The following is a 15,657-nucleotide window of genomic DNA, read 5'->3' as shown; positions in this document are numbered from 1 at the left end:
CAGGGAAGTTGCAGAGTAACTGTCCTCAATTGAGGACAGGGTGGATCTGGTGGGGCATCTACGCCAAGGGCATCCAAGGGGCATAGCCAGAAGTCACAGGTGAACAGGCAGGGAAGGAACAGTAGACGGGGTTATCTGGTGAGACTTAAGAATGGGAAGTGCCAAGTTTTATGAGGAATGTATGAAATGAATGGGAATGAGTAGGAATTTTGCTGTGGTATGAAGACTGGAAATTTCTTGGTCTAGAAAATTCAGTCTAGAAGATTTAAAAACGTGAATATCTTCACACTTGAGATGTAGCACAAATGGATCCAGTTCAGTTTCTGTGGAATTTAAGGTTCACATATTTGAAGAGGGAAAAATTCCTGACCCTGATTCTAAAGGCAAAGATGAATCTATTCCTTTATGAACAATATTTCAGCAGTATGTGGACAATGTCTTTATTAAGGAATAATGTCAGTGACACTTATGACAAAAACCAAAACAAAATAAAACAAAAAAGCTCCCTAGCATTCCTTGAAGTAGATATTTATGGAATAAATAGTAGATATTATGGCAGTAAGATATTTGTTAGAAATGGGTAAGTCAAGTTAACCACTCATTTTTACCCAGCAGTCTGGCATAGCCAGTCAGCAAGGACCTCTCAGAGTTCTCCCTGTCCTACAGGCTAGCTAGGATTACAGCAGGTTTTTCTTGAAAAACAGTAATATCTGGGAACTAGAGTTATCTACTGGTGTGTGGGGGGAATCTGCCACCCCACCCATGGGAGGTTCTGTACCCTGCTGTCATCAGGGTGTGTTCCTGTCTCTCAGTGGGAAGTTCACTGGACAGTTTTGTGTGATATATTTGGGACTGCCCTGTGGCCTGTGCTCACCTGTCACCTGACAGTGTACTCTGGGGTGTCATGGGTCTTTCAGTTTATGGTGGAGGAAGTGAATTCCCATCAGTTCTGTAAGTACTTTGTTCCACATACAGAGGGTATTGTCTGAAGGCCATGGAAGATAAATAAGGCTAAAATGGGTAGTGGGGGGTAGTCCCTTTCACACAATTGGAACCACTTAAAAAGATTATTTGTGTAAAATCAACACTACATTGTTAGAAAAGAACATTTAGGGCCAGGTATGTGGCGGAGTTTAATCCCAGCATTGGGAGACAGAAGCAGAGTCAGGTGGGTGTCCGAGTTTGAGACCAGCCTGGTCTACATAGAAAGTTCCAAGCCAGCCAGTGCTATGGAGTGAGACTCTGTTTCAAAAGCAGTAATAAAACAAGAGAAAAGGCCATGTAAGGATGTTGGGGGGTGCAGCTCAATGTAATTGCCTAAGATGCTTGAGGCCCTGGGCTCCATCCCCACCCTGGCACACACACACACACACACACACACACACACACACACACACACAGTGAATGGCCCAACCTACGTGGTTGAGCAAGTCTAGAGTTTAAAACAAGAGAAAAGGCCATGTAAGGATGTTGGGGGGTGCAGCTCAATGTAACTGCCTAAGATGCTTGAGGCCCTGGGTTCCATCCCCACCACTAGACGCGCGCGCGCGCACACACACACACACACACACACACACACACACAGAGTGAATGGCCCAACCTATGTGGTTGAGCAAGTCTAGAGTTCCTCAGAGTTGGAGCTCCTTCTCTCCTCATGCTGTTCCACTTCCTTGGTGTAGTTTACAAAGCCTTTCTCATGGGCCACCCCCAGCCCTGCCTTTGTAACCTATCTTCCCTGTGACTGGCGACCCGCCCAGTGGACAGTGCTCCCCTTTCCCCTGGCCCTCTCCTCATGTTCCTTCACTTGCTCAGAAGATCATCTTGTGCTTGATCACATGTTACCATCCTTCTTGCTGTCCCCCTGCTCAGGGATCTCTATGGAGGTGATGGCTCTCCTCTTACCATGCTGATGGCTCACTGAACCAGGCTGCATAGGGGCTATGTCTAGAAGGTTGAAGATGGGTATGTCAGAGTTACATGAGAAAAATGTGTGGCTGTACGCATTTGTTCTCCCTTCCTCGAGTGCCTACAAAAACACTTAAAACATCAAAGTGACAGGAGTGCTCTGGCCATGGCCTGTGAGTTTGAAAACAGACACCCAGCATCTTTCTGTTCATGTTTCATTATCATGTTCTTAACTACTGCACTGACTGGGTAGAAGGCTCTAGGTATGTCGCTAAGATTCTAGAGGCTTGTTGAATGTCTACTCATGTAGACATTAACCTTGGATGCTGATGTTAAGTTATTGTGAAAGTCCTATTGTTTTACTTCTTGAATTTTGCTCTGTGGACCCTCAGCTCTAGAGGGGTCCATTGTCCATGAATATTAACTGATCCATACACTATGCTTGTACTGAGGCTGTGGAGTGGGTACAGAGGGATTTCTTCAGGAGTTCTTTGTTGGGGTTAGGTGCTAGGTGCTGGCCCTGGAAAGGTCCAAGAGTGGTCCAGCCTTTTGACATTACAACACAGTCTTGTCATTTACAAATGTTTTGAGCAGCATTGATAGGAACTTGGAGTGCATGGGACCCTAGAGACACAGGTTTGGACACATCTAAAATGATATGGACCCTGGCTAGTCCTGAAGGAGCCACAGTTAGCAAGGTGTACATGGCAGGTGCACACACACACACACACACACACACACACACACACACATTTTCTCATTATTAGATCCTTTTCACTAAGCCTCTGTTATTCTTTTGCTTCATCTTGCTACCCCACCCTAAGATGTAGGAAGTGAGCAGATGGAGAAGGCATTGCAAGCACAGGTGGGAAGGGGAGTGGTGATGGGTTCCCATGATAGAGGGAGGTAGGGAGGTCAGGGCATGTGGGTGGCACTAGAATGCCAAGAGCTTCCCAGGGCTCATATGGTCTGAGGGGTAGAGCGGCAGAGCACTGGGAGAGAATCATTCATTGCTCAGTGGTCAGCCTGTCCATCTCTAGGGTCCCATGGAATCCTTGCCTGCTGGCGTCCTGGGTGTTGATTGACACTAGACTTGAGCATCACTGCCAGTTCTCTCTAGTCATTCCCATAGTTTTTTCTGTTTCACATGGGAACCTTTGTCTAGGATTTTACTTGAACATAAACCAGTATGTCTACATGCCTTAAATTCTGCCAGAAAACCTTACTTTGCATGACCAGGAGCTTTAGGCTATAGGTTTTAGGAATTCCAAATGCTTTACATTTGGGGCTCTTTGGGGGATGGGCTTGTTTCTTCCTAGTGAAAAGTCTTTGGTAGGGTGTAAAGTGTGGCTCTTCTATTTATGTTTTCATCTGTGCAGAGATACTGTCCAGTCAGCGGCTATGCCTCTGAATGACTTTGGGATATAGAATCACTTTTTCAGGCAGGTTTGCCAATTAAAGGCATTCTGTGATCTACCTTATTTAAAGCAAATCCCCCCTGGCTATAGATTCTACCTTGTGAGTTTTTGAAACAGGGAACCTCAGCAAGTTCTGACACTAGCTCCCTCCTTCTACCCACTGTAATGGCTTTTTCCTTTACAATGGAAAAATACAATTACTCTTTCCTGCAGGCCCATAAATCATGGAATGCAGTGTGTTGGGAGCGAGTTCTTTTTAGCCTTGCAAAATCTTTATCACTGTGGCAAATTGACAGGAGGAAGGCTAGCAGGCGGCAGCAATAACAGGAGAGATTTTCTTCACTGCGATTTTCACATTGGCCATTTAAGGTTCTGATCTTCTGTGCATTAAAACCAGCACTTGATAAAATTTCAGTGCAAGCCAGGACATCTTGAGAGGCAAACCATTTGGAATTCTGCCTTCCAATACAAAAAGAAAAAAAGAGAATGCATGAGGATTGTTTTGTTCCCAAGAACTGTGATATAGCCCTCTAGCTCTAGGGCCTTTTATTCTGAGGACAAAGAAGTGAGAGCATTGTCAGTAACTGTGGAGAATAATATTGTAGTGCCAGTTCCTTGTGGAGTGCTGTTAAGAAAAGGAGAGAGCCATGTAGTGTCTCTTCTGAACTGTCCCCAGGCCACAGGGTGTGCAGTCTGTAGGTAGCTACAGGGGCTGTTCCAAGTACGGAAGCATTGTATTTCCCAGAAAATAAACAGAGAAGCTAAAATAAACCCCTGTTTAGTTGAATACAGCACCAGGCAAAGTGTCCTTCTGCTTGGTGAAGGACACCCGGAACAGGAGGTCAGAGCTGCCCGGCCTGTCTTCTTAACTGCTACCATTTGGAGCACTGGGACTGGAATCCTCCAAGCTCTACCCCAGTGAGTCACTCAGAATGTGATATCTTATCTAAGGGTTTATCCTAATGGAGTCCAAGGACCTTAACTTCTGGATAGATACTTTGCAAATGGATAGGCAGAGATAAGTGGTTTCACATACTAATCTGGTGATGTGAGTGCTGGAGGGGATTGAAAGGAAGCATTTGCACATAGAGGTTGAGGCCATAGGTTTTTAAGAGGATCATGGGATGGAGGCCAGGTTGAGCTATATTATGAAGAATGAATGAGTGAATGAATGAATAAATAGACAAAGCATTTAGCAGAAGTTAAAAAAAAAAGCCACCTATTTCTAGGAGAGTGCCCCCCCCTTAGTTTTATCTAGAAATTTGCCAAAAATAGTTTTAAATGGAGAAACCAAGCAGGCCTGGATTCTCATCTATATGATTGACATTTGGTGACTGTCTTGCGTGCTAGCCAGCAGCTCTTCTCTTAGTGTTCTTCTGTTAGAGGGGAAGAGTGATACTTAGTGTCACCAAGTGACCATTTACCATGACAGTTTCCATGTTAAATTTGTAATTCAGTCTTTAATTTTTGCATAAAACAGGGCCACCACCTTGAATACCATGGGGGCCTATTACTTGTTACACAGCTTGAGCATCCTGTTCAGATTTCAGGACGTTTTAGAAAACAGATTTTTGGATGAGGGATAGTCAGTCAATAGAGTGTCTTCAAAGATTCTCAAATCCAGGAAAGTCCCAAATTAGAAACACTTCTTGTCCCAAGCATTGTGGGTAAGGGACATTTAGCCAGGATGGTTCTTTGGTTTTGAGATTTAGGAAGTGTGTGAGAGACTGTCAGGGGTACACTAGTGGCTAGACCTTATGGAGCACACACAATACGGGGAAATTGTTCCAGGAAAACTAGTTTCAAGTAGTTTAAGATTTAGAGAGAGAAATTTATTAATAGATTCATAGGTGGGAAAGAGAGAGGGGAAAGTATGTGTGGGGGGAACAGAAGACAGAGTTCAGCTCCATGTAGCGGGGGTTCCCAGGAGCTAGGGTACTGTTGAGCCTCTGCCTTTGGAGTTAGTGAGGAGGGAAAGTGCAAGGAAGAAAGGTGATAGAGCAGATCATGTCTTCTGCCTGTAGCTGGGGAACGTGGGAAGAGAGAAAATAAGATGTAAACCTAAAGCAGGAAAAATGGAATGCTGGTCCGTGTGTTCAATGCTCCTTCAGATTCCTGGCCTGACACCAGAAATAAGCATTATGGGAAAGCTGGGGTATCTTTGAGGTATCCTTTCTCAGGAAGCTAGGGCTTCACATGGATTCAAAGAATGAAATTCATGGGCCAAAGAAAGTTTGTTTTAGAGAGACACTATAGATTCATAGGGGGGAGCTTAATTCCACAGAGTGGGACCCGGTCTCAAAACAAAAACAAAACCCTGTCTGAGGAACTACTGACAACTGATGGCTGCTAGGAGGTTGAGAATCCCTCTCGTTTAAGTGTGAGAAGGATGGACCAGTGGATGAACCCACACAGAGGGCATCTGGGGACACAAACATGACTCTATATGACACACACAGGGAATTAGAGTACATGAAATTGGGTGGGAGGTAGTAGGGGGTGTAGATAGGGGAGGAGATTTAAATATCACTATTTTTGATGTATGAAATCTTGCAAAAATCAGTAAAAAACAAAGACAGTGCCCTAAAGGCCAGGCGTGGTGGTGTGCATCTTGGGTGGGAGCCTAAGATGAAGAGAGGGAGGGGAGAAGAGAGGGAGGGGAAAAGGGGGGGCTGAGAGAGGGAAGAGCTCCTCTATAGGGGGGTGAGGTCCCAGGAAATAAGATACTTGTGATGCCATTTTTGCTGCTTGCTTTATATTCTGCCCTGAGGTAGTTTCTATAGAAGTGTAGGCACATAAAGTAGAAAGCATTAATGCAGGACCAGGAAGGAGGGGATAAGAAGTGTATGTCAAGGACTCCTGAGACCCAGAGGACAGCTGAATTTCCTGGAAGCTTGGATGGTGCATACTTGGACTTCTAAAAGGAAGTCCTTCAGCTGTGGGTTACTGGAAGTGAAAGCCCAGGGGGGGGGGGGGGGGGGCTCAGTGAGCAGGATACATCCTTGAACTGTCAATCAGGCCTGAAGGTTTTAGGAGGTAACTTAGTGATGACTGGGTGTAATGAAGATCATAAATCACCTGCTTAGAAGTGTCCATGGAGGGACTTTCCCAAGGTGATAAATTGTTGCTTTAGTGGACAGAACTGAAAGGATGCATCCTGTCTCCTCACCTGTGTGTGCTCTTCCTGCCCAATCATGACCCTGAAGTTACAAGGATTAGAGCACACTTGGTCACACACATGCTTAACCTGTACAGAATCTTGCTTGAACTCAAACCCCAGTATCAAAACAACACAGAACTGCTATCAGGGGACCCTTTCCATGTTGAGGCACCGCCACCCCCTCCACCCCTGAAGACCTCCCTCCTGAGCTGTACTCAGCTTGGCTGCAGTTTCCCAAGTCTTTCTTCTGGGAGAAAAAGAGAGCCTAAAACAAAAACCCAAACAAAACAAGCTAGTACAACCCCCAAACTTTGTGGTGGTGATGTCTGTGAAACTTGAGGACAATGTCTTCTCTCTACCCATTTTATGGATAGCAGAATTGGATATTGGAGATGGATATTGGAGGGTGAAGCTCCGTTTGGGGAGCAAAAAGGAGAGATTTGGTTTTAGATTAGGAAGTATGACTGTAGCTTTATAAAATCAGCAGGGAGTGCACATCTTATTTCTTTAGATGAAACTTCAGTTTGTAACTTGACAGAGATCTTCAGGAAAAGGAACAAAGCAGAGATGGGGCTCAGTGGACCCCAACATTCCCTCTGTAACAAAGTGTCAGGAGTGTCACCTCTTGCATGCTCAGTCTGACCAGCTGTGTATGGCTAAGGGTGATGTCGTCCGCAGGGCCTGGAAATGGCTGAAGTTCGAACAAGGCCCTTGAAAGCTGCGCCTTCTCAATGCGGGTTTTGTTCTGCTGGTTTGATTTGCATTTGGTGTGTGGAGTGCCTGGTTCTGAAAAGAGCCTGTCTTTGTTTTGGGTAATGAGGGCTGAGGTTTCCAATAAGCATTTCTGGGGTTGGTTTGTGTCAAGTGTCATTTGAGGAACAAGGAACTGTTGCTCTTCTGCTGTTCCTGAGCAGATTGGGTTTTTGCATTCCCCTCAGTAGGGAGATCACAGAATGCTGCCAGAGAGAAAGAAAACTGTGCTCATTAATTCGATCCCTAATCTGTGCCTTTGTATTTCAGGACAGATAGAGGGGCACCTTTTCCAACTCCTTCAGTGGGTTTGGCCTCCCCTTGTTGATTAGTGTATATCCAGTATCTGCCGTAAGTCAAGAAGAGGAAAGAGCTGGTATGGACAGTTTTTCTTCTGTTTCATTTTGCCATGTTAGGTGCTATGGAAAGTGGGTAAATTATTCACAATGAAATGAAATTTAAAACAGTTAATGTAGAAGCAAATGTTAAAAACCCATTTGTTGAGCCCCTCATTTTGATCAGGTTACCAGGAAGGTTTGAAACAAGAGTCAATGTACTGTGCTCCTTGGTTGGTTGGTTTATCTAGGTCAGTGTAACTTCTAACTTATTTTAATCCTTTCCTCTGTTTTCCTTTTTCCAATTTCTTTTCAAACTTTGCTAATTTTCTTTTCAAAATAAGGTTGAGGATCTAGTTTTCTTCCTTCTTACCATCTTCTCCCTTCTGCACAAGCCCACCTACTTTGCAGAAGGCAGTAATGGAAGGAGGGTTCATGGTTTGGAGAATAGTGGCTCACATGCCTGCAGGAACATAACCCTGAGAAGTCCTAGTTAGAAAGGCATGCACGCATGCACACGCGTGCACACACACACACACACACGCACGCGCACACACACACACACACACACACGCACGCACCCCTCTAGCAATGGAAACAGCACACTCTCTGAAACTTGTTGCTTTTTAACCCCCATATTGAAGACATGATTGGAACCAGAAAATACACAAAACTGGTCCCTTGAAATATCTGGCAAAAATTATGTATAATGAGGGACTGGAGAGATGGTTCAGTTGTTAAGAGTGCTGGCTGCTCTTCCAGAGGACCCATGTTTGGTTCCCAGCACCCACATGGTGGCTAACTCCTTAACTCCAGTTCCAGGGGATTCAATGTCCACTTCTGGACTCCTCGGGCATTGTGTGCATAGGTACACTTACATATACATGAGCAAAATACTCATACACATAAAATTAAAAATAAACAAATATAAAAAATATTATGTATAATGAATAGTGTAGACCAGGCTGGCCCCAGTCTCACAGAGATCTACCTGCCTGCCTCTGCCTCCCAAGTACTAGGATTAAAAGTGTGCACCATCATCCCTGGCTCCATTTTTTTCCTTTTGAAAACCTGAAATAAATAAAATTGGTATAAAAATTTAATAGTAGATGTTCCAAACCATGGCTGTTGTTAGCCCTTGTTGGCATCCCCCAAATCAGCTTGCAGTTTGGTATTCAAGATTACAGTGAGGAAGATTGAGGTGCCTCCTGCACTGAGGGCTGTGCCTTTGTGCACTGGCAGTGACTCTGGAATTACACAGTGAGGCTTGAGAGGATGCTTCAAGGATGAACTGAAGGTGATAGCCAGAGACTGACCCTTGTATGTTTCTTTGTAGTGATGGTGACCAGTGAATTGTTAACAATGGTATTTATCCTCAAATTAATTACTATATACTCCATATAGGATGTGTGTATAACACACTCCTAATGTCCACGTATATAGATGTTTCTCACTTTGCACAGTTCTAATATGTACAAATATCAATTAGCATTATTTTAGAAGTAACAGTTCTGGGAACACACAGTTCAAATTTCACATATGCTTATAGAATGTGTAGTGTGTTGACTAGATCGAGTAACTCCATGAAACACACAAACTTCTGCTAATTCTTCCATCCACAAATCAGTACATAAGCAACAGATGCACTTCAGGATCTGTGACCTACCACAGCCTTTCTTATAAAGCCTGACTTAAAAGTATTATATAATACTAAGAAGCCAGGGGTTGGACAGATGGATCAGTGTTTATGAGTGCTTGCTGCACAATCATGAGGACCAGAGTTTGGATCCTAGCAGCAGCAACATACCAAGCTGAGTGTTTTGCACATACCTCTAACCCCATCTCCAAGGGGACCAGTGATGGGAGGATCACTGGGGTTTGCTGGCTTCTAGCCTAGCTGAGAAAATGAAATCTCCCAGGTTCAGGGAGAGACCTTGCCTCAAAGGGATAGATGGAAAGTGTTAGAGGAGGAACCCCAAGACCTGCTTCTGTCATATGCATGTGCACACAGGCACATGTACCCACAAACATACTTGCACATATACTCACACAGACACCAACACCATATACACATAAATAAGCCTTAAAAACAGTACTGAGTAACCACACACAAGAAGGTCACCAATTTGAAGGTCATTTATATGAAATGTTAGAGCAGGAAAATCTGTACAGATAGAACAAAAAGTCGTGATTGCCAGGCTGGAGAGATGGTGGTTAAGAGCACTGACTGTTCATACAAAGGACCTGGGTTTGATTCCCAACACCAACATGGTGGCTGACAACTATCCTAACTCCAGTTCCAGGGGAATTGGATGCTTTCTTCTGACCTCTGTGGGCATGGCATGACATGGGTGTACTTACACACATGCAAGCAATATTCTCATACACATAAAAGTAAATAAGTAAAAAATTTTTTTTACTTAAAAATAGTTGTATTTATATTCCACAATTTGCTCAAATATTAGTTTCCTTATAAATTTTCTACAGGTTGTTTTTAAACAAATTCTTCACATTGTGTCCTGACTATGTGCTTATGGAATTTCAGGGAAATAGTTCTGTTTTTAATAGCTTAATTTGTACTAATGGGATGGCAGGTGGTCACATGCAGTCCATGTGGGATTCTAACATGACATTGAGTGAGTTTTCTGACCTGGACCATCCCTTTGACGATGAAGGTAATGCATCTGTTGAAGATGAGACTAGATTTGGATTACTGCTCTCTGCATCTTCCAGTTTTTCCATGTTATCTTCCCAATTAATATGGAATCTTGTAACTCTGGGATTAGATGCCAAAATGTTCCTTTGAAACTTAGAAAAGTCTGGCTTTGCTGGTGGATTTTCCCTTAATTCTGTTTCAGTATATTCATTATTTACACAATAGCCAACTCTAATAAATTCTTGATCCCGATAGGTGCAAGTAATTAGCACAACTGTTATTCCTACTGTATCTGCATCTGGAATGAGTCCTGGATTACGTGCATCAGCCTTAAATACAAACATACGCCTTCCTGCAGGAACAGGGCCCACTAAAACAGAGTCTAAAACTTGATCATGCTCTTCACTTTCTGCAGAGCCCACGTAGGTAAGTTACCATTCCAAGTCTTCAGACAGGTCCTCAATGCACTCGAAGGTGATCTCGAACTGGAACGGGTTGTAGAAAGGTGACGGGTTATCCAGCTCCACTACATTGTTCCCCTGAACCTTTGCCATATTTTGAAGAAAACACAAACAATGGGGCCGGGGCTGGCGGCAGCAGAGTGCAGCGCATGGCCTCTCGAGAGCCCAGACCCCTACCCTGGTGCAGCCAGACGTTGTGCTGTGGCAACTTGAGAAACTTTTTTTCCCCTTTTTATTTACATGGCAGCACTCCTCAGTGTTTTGCAGCTTTCCTGTTTCACTCAACTACAGCCCATTCTGCCCTGATAACTAGCGGTGTTGCCCGAGATTGGCTGCCCCAGTAAAATTTTTTTTTTTTTTAAAAGTAGTGATTGCCAAGGGCTGAGAGAGTGAGACATAGCAGTGTGTAGGAGTACAAGGTTTCCTTTTGGGGTGATGGCACTGTTTGGGACAATTTAGTGGTGGCTGATACAGTATTGTGAAAATACTAATTCTTTGAATTATTCATCTTAAAATTCTTGATGCTAATGAATTTTACTCCCTCAAAGTATGCTATTTTGCCAAGACATGAAAAAGATGCTTCGGGCAAGGAAAGAAGCCAAGTCTTTTAAACAGTTTTCCTTCCTTCCTTCCTTCCTTCCTTCCTTCCTTCCTTCCTTCCTTCCTTCCTTCCTCCCTCCCTCCCTCCCTCCCTCCTTCCCTTCCTCCCTCCTTCCTTCCTTTTTTTTTTTTTGTCATTTTTGAGACAGGCTCTCCCTATAGCTCTAGCTGGAACTCACTATGTAGACCAGGCTGGCCTTGAACTCACAGAGATCCGCCTGCCTCTGCCACCGCCTCCCAAGTTCTGGGATTAAAGGCATGAGCCACCACACCTGGCTAATGTACTATTTTCTTAAAAAAAAAAAGAAAATTCCCTGCACATTTGTAACTGACAGTAAGTTTTAAGTGTTTTCACAAAAATTTTTAGATTATAGAATAATTGCCATTTTTTTCCCTTGTGATCCCTAACATTGCCTTGCATGGTTTCAACTTGCACTATCATCATAATTGAAAACTGTACACATACATGTACATATGATAGTTAACACACACACATCCCATATCGTACCCTGCTAATGAAGATTCTGAGAGATTTCTACAGAAGAAAAAGTGTTGGGCTTGCCTTACAAAAGCAGAGGAAGTTTCATTAGTAGTCATGTTGGTGTGACCTCAGTTCCCTCTAGGAGAGAGGAGTTAATGCCCAGCAGGCATCAGGACCTGCAAAGAACCTGGGCTTTTGAGATTTGCCGAATATCAGAGCAGCTTATAGGGACTGACTGGCAGCTGTGTGCCCAGTGAAGATATGGTGGCCTGGCTGTCTTAGCTCCAGGAAATTTGTTTGTAAGGAGGACTAGGTAATGGAGTAAGATGGCTGGTGCCCAGGAATGTCTTAATGGGCCGTGATGATGCCTATGTACCATAATGAGTCATGGTGATGCCTCTGTGCCACAAGAGGCCATGACAGTGCATGTGTGCCTCTGTGCCACAAGAGGCCATGACAGTGCATGTGTTACAGTGGGCCAGGATGATGCAGTGTTCTGTAATAGGCCATGATCATGCTATGTGTCCTAATGGATCATGATAATGCCGTGCACTGTTGTACACCGTATGATACTGTTCAGCACCGGTTCCCTTGATAGTGTTGATGTTTGCTTTTATGTTTTTGATTCAAGGTCTTGCTGTGTAGCTCAAGCAGGCCTGAACCCATTGTGCCATCCAAGCTGGCCTAAAACTCTCAGTCCTTCTGCCTCAGCCTGCACTTGATGCTGTCCTCAGTGATGCACGTTGCAGCTCTTCTTGCTGTTCCATGATTGAGGCTGTGCTTGTGTTGTAGCCGAGTTACCGTTTCCTAGCCAGCAGACTTTGGAGGCTAGGGACGTTGTGTTAGTCACTCTGGTGGCTGGTGCCTGGAACCGTACTGCTTAATAAATACTAGGTAATGAGCATCACGTAATAGGAAATCAAGATCCTAATCTACATCTCTTAAATTGCCGAGGGAATCGGTTTATCTTTGCATAGGATCACTGGTAATGTGTTCTGGACCAAATTGCCCTCTACCTCTTATCTTTATTTTTATTTCTCACTCCTGTTTCTTATTTATATTATAAAAACGGTTAAGAAAAATAGGCAGAACCCACTGTGGCCTGATGTCACATATCAATGTGCTACTGTGAAGCTAATTGTTCAGGAGGTCTCATACCCTCTGCCTGCATCTTAGTTTTTATTGAACTAGATTATGATAAAACTAGGTTTTCTCTTTCAGGGTGGCTTACGTGCTTTCAAATGGTTCTTTTGGGATTTAAAAAAAAAAAAAAGCATAAAAACTAACTTAAAGCAATTGCCGTTAGTGGAAATAACCTGTGATACAGATTGAAGACTACCTTGTCAAACACAGCTTTTCCCTGTTTTAGTAGTCAGTCTTCTAGGTAGGATATTTAACTTAATGACCAGCATTAAGAAAAACCCTAGAAAGCCCTGCAGCCAGATGTGTGCACCAGCCCCCTGCCCAGCCAGGGCTGTTTTACTTTATAGGAAGAAATTCATTCTTGGCTGGCTGTATGTGTCCATTGAGGGGGCAGATCTTTGCTTCTCTGAGGCCTGCTCCAGGTATCAGGTGACCTCATCCAGGTACAACTCCTGTGTGGGGCTGTCCCTGCTTCATGGTGGTCTGGGGTCCTAGGATGTAGTGCAGATCAACTTTCAGACTGGGAGTCTAATTGTGGATAACTAGACTATGGTAGGATTTACTTCCAGGTTGTATCCTGTCTTAAGTCTTGTCCCTTCAACTCCAGCTAAGCTTTGAACCTGGTAGAAGCTTCATTATTGGTAGGTATTTCTTCTAGTTTCATTTCTGTTATTATGAAAACACCTGATGAAAAGCAGCATATGGGGAGGAAGGGGTTTATTCGGCTTAGAATTACAGGTTTCGTCCGTCCTTGAGGGAAGTCAAGGCAGCTAGTCACATCACATCCACAGTCAAGAGCAGAGAGAAATGAACACACCCTTGCTGCCTTCTTGCTGCTGCTTCTACTCAGCTTTATCCTGTCCTGTAAAGTTCAGGAGCCCCTGCCCAGGGAATGGCGCTACCCACAATGGACTGGGTCTTCCTACATCAGTTAAGACAGTCCTGCATAGACATGCCCACAGACCAACCTGATGTAAACAATTCCTCATCAAGACTCTTCTTAGGTGATTATAAGTTTTGGCAACTTGACATTTAAAACAAACCTGCACAGTATTTTAAGATAATTTTGAAAGCCTTGGCCTGTGGAAAGGTACCAAGAAAGGTATAAGCTGCCACTCATGGGGACCTTACAGGCTCGGCATTATAGAGTATCTGCCAAGTGCCTGACACTGTGATTTGAGAGAGAGCCAGACACACAGCCTGTGCTGTGGAGAGGGTAAGGGCCTACTAGGTCAGAAGTACAGTCTGGGGCTGGGTTGCCTGGGGAGAGGGCTTGTTGCCCTGTTTTGTTTGTGACTTTTGGGCAACTTGTTTCCCTAAATAGGCTAAGGAAGGACACAGTCCAGACATTGAAATAACTTAACGTATGCAAAGTTATGGGAGAAGTGCTTAGCAGAGAGTAAACTTTACACACAAAACACACACACACACATACACAATTTTTACAAAAATTTGTTTAATATAATTTCTGGCCACAATTAATCCTCAAAATCTGCCCATTTAGGCAGAGTGGGCGGTCCCTGTTTGCAGTGAGAAACTCAATTGCTTGCCCAAAGTCATGCCAGAAGGATTTGAAGCAGGAGCCCAACTTGACCCCTAAGTCCTTTGCAGCTTGTGTTGCTTGACAAGGCAGGCGAATGATTAGGAAATGTATTAGTTTTCAAGGGCTGCCAGAAAGGACCACAGACTGGGTGGCTTAAACAACAGACCTTTATTTTCTGGAGATTTAGAAATCCAAGATCAAAGTGTGAGGAGGCCTGGCTTCCTCTGGCCTGTCTCTTGGCTGGGATGGCTCTCCTCTCCCTGTCCCTTCTCCAGGCCTTCCCTCTATGCTTCCAATTTTCCTCTTCCTGCAAGGAAGTCCTGTTAGGTTAGGGCCTGTTCTAGTCACCTAGTTTGAACTTGATTCCTGCTCTAGAGACCTGTCTCCAAATGCAGTCACAATCTGGGGTTCTGAGGGTAGAGTAGGACTTCAGTGTATGAAATTTGTAGGGCACTGTTCAGCCATTAGCCAGAAGGTTAGTAATGGAAGCTGACAACAGGACTACTTGTCTGTTAAGGGTTGGAGAGAACTGAAGCACAGTGGTTTAGAGGCAAGTGCCTGTTCCTAGAGATGTTGGAAAATGGCTTTCAGAAGACTATGCCATAGATAAGGAAGAAAGAACCATTTGTGCGGTGGGAAGAGCACCCTGGAATCAGCATGAACATTGATGTGGTCAGAGCTTAGGTGAATTCCAGAAAGTGCCGAGTTATCTGTTATTAGTTACTTTTCTCATTGCTGTGACAAAACACGTGACAGATATAACATAAAAAAAAGGATTATTTTAGCCCACATTTTGCAGCCCATCATGGTGGGAAGGTATGGTGGCCGGGGCGAGGACATTGGTCACACAGGTATGGTGGCGGCAGTGAGGACATCGGTCACACACTGTGCCACCCATCAAGAAGCAGAGAGATGAATGTGGGTCCTCAGCTGACTTCTCCTTTTCCCTTTTTTTACTCAGTCCAAAACGCTACTCCATGGGATGGTGCCACCCAGATTCAGGGTGAGTCCGTCCCTCTCAGTTAAACCTATGAAAACACCCCCACAGACATGCCCAGAGGTGTATCTACTAGGTTATTCTAACCAGTCAAGTTGACAGGGAAGATTAACCATCATCACAGATGCTAAACGTTAGCCTCAGAAATCAGTATTTTTCATTTTGATAGACATTTCAGTTTGCCAAGCAAATAAATATGCTGCCCTTG

The 15,657-nt window shown here is 44.1% G+C and overlaps 1 protein-coding gene and 1 pseudogene across 4 annotated transcripts in view; one reads left to right on the top strand and one right to left on the bottom strand.

The window, feature by feature from the left end:
* Positions 1-15,657, top strand: part of Nedd4l (NEDD4 like E3 ubiquitin protein ligase) — a 364,487-nt gene that overhangs the window by 46,036 nt on the left and 302,794 nt on the right. The window contains exon 1 of one of the 4 annotated variants that reach the window (XM_029557320.1): positions 10,577-10,650. The exons of the other annotated variants lie outside the window; for them this stretch is intronic. The gene's annotated coding sequence lies outside the window, so the exon portion shown is untranslated. Of the gene's footprint in view, positions 1-10,576; positions 10,651-15,657 lie in introns of those variants that run through there. 4 annotated transcript variants of the gene reach the window in all.
* On the bottom strand, positions 10,167-10,808 carry LOC103751816 (annotated as a pseudogene).

This window comes from Nannospalax galili, unplaced genomic scaffold, assembly GCF_000622305.1.
Source record: "Nannospalax galili isolate Female #2095 unplaced genomic scaffold, S.galili_v1.0 scaffold567, whole genome shotgun sequence".
NCBI lineage: Eukaryota > Metazoa > Chordata > Mammalia > Rodentia > Spalacidae > Nannospalax > Nannospalax galili.
This window is presented reverse-complemented; position numbering and strand designations above follow the sequence as displayed.